Genomic DNA, 6,000 nt, shown 5'->3' with positions numbered 1-6,000 from the left:
AAGCGTCTTGCCTTCAAAAAGGACTGGACTGCTGCTGCGTGGTCCTTGATGAAAGTAAATTTAGCATTTCCTTTGGAAATCAGGGTCCCAGAGTCTGGAGCAAGAGAGGAAAGGCACACAATCCATGTTGCTTGAGGTCCAGTGTAAAGTTTCCACAGTCAGTGATGGTTTGGGGTGCCATGTTATCTGCTGGTGTTGGTCCACTGCATTTTCGGAGGTCCAAGGTGAACGCAGCCATATACCAGGAAGTTTTAGAGCACTGCATGCTTCCTGCTGCTAACCAACTTTATGGAGATGCAGATTTAATTTTCCAACAGGACTTGGCACGTACACATAGAGCCAAAGCAACAATGCAGAAGAACTGAAGGCCACTATCAGAGCAACCTGGGCTCTCATAACACCTGAGCAGTGCCACAGACTGATCGACTACATGCCACACCACATTGCTGCAGCAATTCAGGCAATAGAACTAAGTTTTGAGTGCTGTACATGCTCATACATTTCATGTTCATACTTTTCAGTTGGCCAAGATTCCTAAAAATCCTTCTTGTATTAGTCTTAAGTAATATTCTAATTTTCTGAGATACTGAATTTGGGATTTTCCTCAGTTGTCATAGTTATAGTTATCAGAATTAAAAGAAATAAAGATTTGAATATCAGTCTGTGTCTAATGAATGAATATAATATACAACTTTCACTTTTTGAATGGAATTAGTGAAATAAATCAACTTTTTGATTATTTTTTGATACATAATAATTGTGAAAAGCGCTATACAAATAAAAGTCAATTGAATTGAATATATTTAAGCAATATCGCTCGAGTAGGAGTGTGATATAGCTCTTTATACAACAGTTCGACATGTTTGAAAAACGAAAACTAGAAAACAACAACGGAGTAATTTTAAAAGCCTCTTTGTTTGAGAACTACTACTTCTGCCACGGATTTGAGGGCGGCCAGAATGACAGGTAACACTTTCGGCTGCTTTGAATCTCATATTAACTCAATGGACGGATTCGCCGTTTTTAAATAGTTCAATTTCTTGGTCACAAAGTGTAGTTTTAAGATTAGTTCAGTCGAGAATATATATGTATTATATTTAAATCTGCAGTCGATTAGTAAAGATAGCGCCTGTTTGAACGTTTGCTTAGTGAGATTCGGTACGTATGAGAACCAAAGCATGAGCGGACGTCAGTGTTCACTCGCCCCGCTGACCACCGCCCTCTCTGGGCTACATCTCTGACAGGGATTCCCCGGCTCTCATGTTGGCCTGATGATCAAAAATTAGATCAAATCAGCAGTATTTGGTGTCATGATAAAACTATTACTTGTTTTCTTATTCATATTTAGTGTCTTTTGTGTTGTTATTGTTTTTGGCGCGAGGTAAAAGTTAATAAAACTAATGTTACTGTTGGTTTACCATTTCATCTTAACGCGATACGAGCACTCGGTTATTATTATTAGACTTCGTTCTTGTCAGTACTATATAAAACTGTTTTTTATAAGTGTCAGAGAGATGTTTTTGCATGCTGCTTATAAATATACCAGTGGCGATATCTCATAACATGTTTTAATAGTCACGTCGCGATTAAATAAATGATCAATGTCCACATTTAAAAGCTGCGGTGCTTACCTGCAGTTCCACGGTGTTTTCGCGTTCTGATAAGAGATATAGCTCCAGAAAAAAACGAGTGTTTAAGTTACATTCCTCTTTCCAAGTGTTAATCGTCCACACGATATGACAAGACATTAATCCCATTAAGTTTAACGTAACATCCAAGAGCGCTGATCTTTGACGGAATAATAACTTCCGTTTGGGGATTCACAGACTGATTTATGAGCTAGTAAACTAATGAGACACACAGAGAGTGTTTAAAAACAGGGCGTCTGTGTTTTTCCATTAAGAGATGAGCCTGTTTAGAACCTCCATTCACTAGGTGGCGGAATGATACGAAAGGTGAAGCGGTTACTGTGCCGTTATCAGTACAATATCGTATAGCTCTTAGCCAATCAGATTCGAGAACCAGAAAGAACTGTAATATAAAATAGAATAGTGCTGAGATTTCAGACTTTTATCAGCACAAGAGGAAATTAAAAAAATCTGTCTCCAAAACAAATCCCGCAGAGTTCATGTGTCACTATTTTTACTGTATATAAATGAAACACCTCAAAGAGGAGGTTAAGCTATACATGTATTATAACTAACCTAATACAAAAAAAACTTTCCTACAGATGGTTTATTAAAAATGCATATGATTTTTATTTATTTAACAGGACATATAGATAGGAAACACTGCTATAGAAGGTATACAAGTTTTTTTTGCTCAACCAAAACATATTGTGCTCAGCAAGAATAAAAATGTGAAGAGCTCGGGGAAACACTGGTGCAACAAGTATGCTCATATTGTCTTTTATTGTAACGTTTCCTCTTCATGTTCTTTTGAAACGTGATGTGACTCCCACACATTTATCACATTGATTGATGCTCTTTATCCATGCGACGACTACACATCTCAGATTTCCAGTTAAACAAACAGAGATCTCGTGTTGTGGACTAACATTTCACTTTTCGAATGTGTCTTCTAACAATAGCATCAAAAGCTTTCGTGTCAGCATTTTGAAGGAATCGAGTTAGCCTTGTTCTTATGCCAAGTGGAATTAGTTATGATGGGGTGGAGGGTTATGCATTCTCCATGACACCATCGTCAGTCTGTTTGAAGCAGGTTGCCGGACGTGTCACCAGATTTTCGTTTGTCCTTTTTTCAACAAAAAAAAAAAAAAACCCACAATACCACATGCACACAGACCCTTTGATGACGGCACAGATCAAACAAAAAGTAATGCATTGCTTCGCAGCTGAGAGGCTTCGCTGTGGCTCTCTCAACACCATGAAATCTCTCTCGCTGAGTAAACACGTGAAGCTACAACAGACGCTTGACTACATGAAAGAATGACATCACAGGCTGAAGAGATGTTTTCGGCTTTAATGGCACCGACGGTAGGATTTGTCAGAAAGGGTTAGTTTAGTGTTTCTGTCATGCAGACACCTGCGTTTCTCTTTTACATCTCCAGCCAGCTGAATCAAGAGCACGGCTTCCTGTGGACAAACCTGGATCTCAGCTGGGATCCTAATGAAGCGTGGAAACCCGTAACAAGAGTTGATTCATGCACTGCATCATCACAAGCTAATGAGAGCCAGCGGAGGGTGGCATGGCTTTGTGTATAGGTCTTATTGAATATGAACAACCAGAATTACAGCTTGCGTGTTAGTCATTTACTCATTTGTCATTCGGCTAATGCGAAAGCAAATTACAGTGAGTGGACGTATTAAAACACAAATATGTCTAGAGATGCCTGCGTTAAAAAGAAAAGTCAAACATTTTTACTTTAAAATTACTTCCATGCCCATTTTCCAAACGTAACATATATTGAACAATGCGTGTCAAGCTCTAAAATAGTATCTAAATTGTCAAAATGTGTACCATAGCTGTCACTGGGGCAGTACCGTCTACAATGTTCTAATATGTGCCATTTAAGTAATTATGTGTGCTCTACCTAATTTTGCCAATTGAGTGATGTCCTAAGGGCAACATTTTGTGTTGACCCTATGACAACATTTTTGTAAATAAAAACTAATCCCACCCCAACCATAACAGAACCCTCAAGGAAAATGATAAGTGAAAAACGATAGTCTAGAAGCAGCTAATCCTGGTTGTAAAACTTAAAGGGGCGGTTTCCCGGACAGGGATTAGACTAGTCCTAGACTTAAACACTTTTAAGAGCTCTCCAAACTGAAAACAACTTGCACTTACATATCTTAAAATACATCAGTGTCCTTTATTTTACCTCAAAATGCACACAGGAAATGTTTTTAGTAAGGCATGTTTGTTAAAACTAGTTATATTTCCTAATTAAACTAAGGCCTAGTCCTGGATTAAGCTAATCCTAGTCCGGGAAACCGCCCCAATATAATGTTGCCCTAAGGCAGTGCTTCTCAATTATTTTCTGTCACGCCCCCCCTAGGAAGAAGTAAACATTTCGTGCCCCCCAACTCTCCGCCGGGACTGTAAATAGTATAATTTGTCTATAAAATTACACATCTGCAAAACATTGTATCCTTATTAACATTAAAGAAAACACAAAAATAAATATCAATCAACTACAACAAAGAATAACTTTATTAATGATGTTTTATTAACGTAGTTCGGGAGGAGCACGTCAAATAAACCACTTAAGTACTTCCAGCTGTCTATAATCAGTAATCAACAGATACTCTAGTACCACCAGATGTCCTCAATCAGTAATCATCATATCTACCCAATCACGACAAAGGCAAGCCATATATAAGTCACATTTTGACTCTGCAAAGATCCTCTGCAGTCTTCAGAAGCTCTAGACCATGGGTCTCCAAACTTTTTGTTAGCAAGGGCTACCACAATGGATAAAACAGTCTGGAGGGCAACTTTTTGATTTAGTCTACTCAAAATTTTTTGTTTTACTTGTTAATATGTTTTAGTATTGTTTAAAATGTTAACATGCATAAACCAATCCAAGCTAATATAGAAAATATGTAATAAATAAATATTACAATTGTCTTAATAGAATGTGCTTAGACCCTTGCTCTAGAGTAGATGTTACAGTCTCCAGCACGGCCGGATCATGCTATGGATCATCAGCAACAGCCATCGGCAACGCATGGCAACCTCTCAGCGTGAGCATGGCTCCGCTAGCGGCTCAGACCCAGGATCCTTCTCATTCTAATCACGTTCTGACTGAAAACTGTAGAGCGAGGCTGCCATCGCTACCGGCACAGGCCCGGACACCCTATTTTCTTCCTCAGCTTCCTCCTTCCATTATTCGCCATTCCAAAGCGTGAGCATGTCTCCGCTAGTGGAACAGGCTTCTCCTTCTAATCCTGTCCTCTAGCTGTGGCCTGACCGAAAACTATAGCGTGAGGCTGCCTCCGCTACCGGTACAGGCCTGGACCCCCTATATTCTTCTCTTCCTCCTTCCATTATTCGCCATTCCTAAGCGTGAGCATGTCTCCGCTAGTGGAACAGGCTTCTCCTTCTAATCCTGTCCTATGGCTGTGGCCTGACCGAACACTGTAGCGTGAGGCTGCCTCCGCTACCGGTACAGGCCCAGACGCCCTATATTCTTCTCTTCCTCAGCTTTCTTCCATTATTTGCCATTCCTAAGCGCGAGCATGTCTCCGCTAGTGGAACAGGCTTCTCCTTCTAATCCTGTCCTATGGCTGTGGCCTGACCGAACACTGTAGCGTGAGGCTGCCTCCGCTACCGGTACAGGCCCAGACGCCCTATATTCTTCTCTTCCTCAGCTTTCTTCCATTATTCGCCATTCCTAAGCGTGAGCATGTCTCCGCTAGTGGAACAGGCTTCTCCTTCTAATCCTGTCCTATGGCTGTGGCCTGACCGAACACTGTAGCGTGAGGCTGCCTCCGCTACCGGTACAGGCCCAGACGCCCTATATTCTTCCCTTCCTCAGCTTCCTTCCATTATTCGCCATTCCTAAGCGTGAGCATGTCTCCGCTAGTGGAACAGGCTTCTCCTTCTAATCCTGTCCTCTGGCTGTGGCCTGACCGAACACTGTAGCGTGAGGCTGCCTCCGCTACCGGTACAGGCCCGGACGCCATATATTCGTCTTCTCTTCCTCAGCTCCCTTCTTCTATTGTCTTGCCCCCCCAAGTGAGAGCCTATCTCTGCCTGGTGGAATTTGTATAAAGTGTGTAGTATGTTTTCACCAGCAGGTGGTGCCATATCTAGGCTTTTCTAGTGCTTAGAAACAGTGAATCATTGTTGAAGCAATTGGATTCGAAGCTTCGCTTTACCATCAGTATTCATTGCCCGGCCTCAAGCACTGTTTAAACCCGGCTACGTTGAAAGCATCCCATCCCCAAATACTATTTGTGATGACTAATGATGTCTGTTTAGTTTGTGAACGAATCATTATCTTGAACTGGTTCTTTAAGGCAAACAAGTTAA

Source organism: Misgurnus anguillicaudatus, chromosome 25 (assembly GCF_027580225.2).
Source record: "Misgurnus anguillicaudatus chromosome 25, ASM2758022v2, whole genome shotgun sequence".
Taxonomy (NCBI): domain Eukaryota; kingdom Metazoa; phylum Chordata; class Actinopteri; order Cypriniformes; family Cobitidae; genus Misgurnus; species Misgurnus anguillicaudatus.
The sequence above is the reverse complement of the archived record's forward strand: the minus strand, read 5'-3'. Positions refer to the sequence as shown.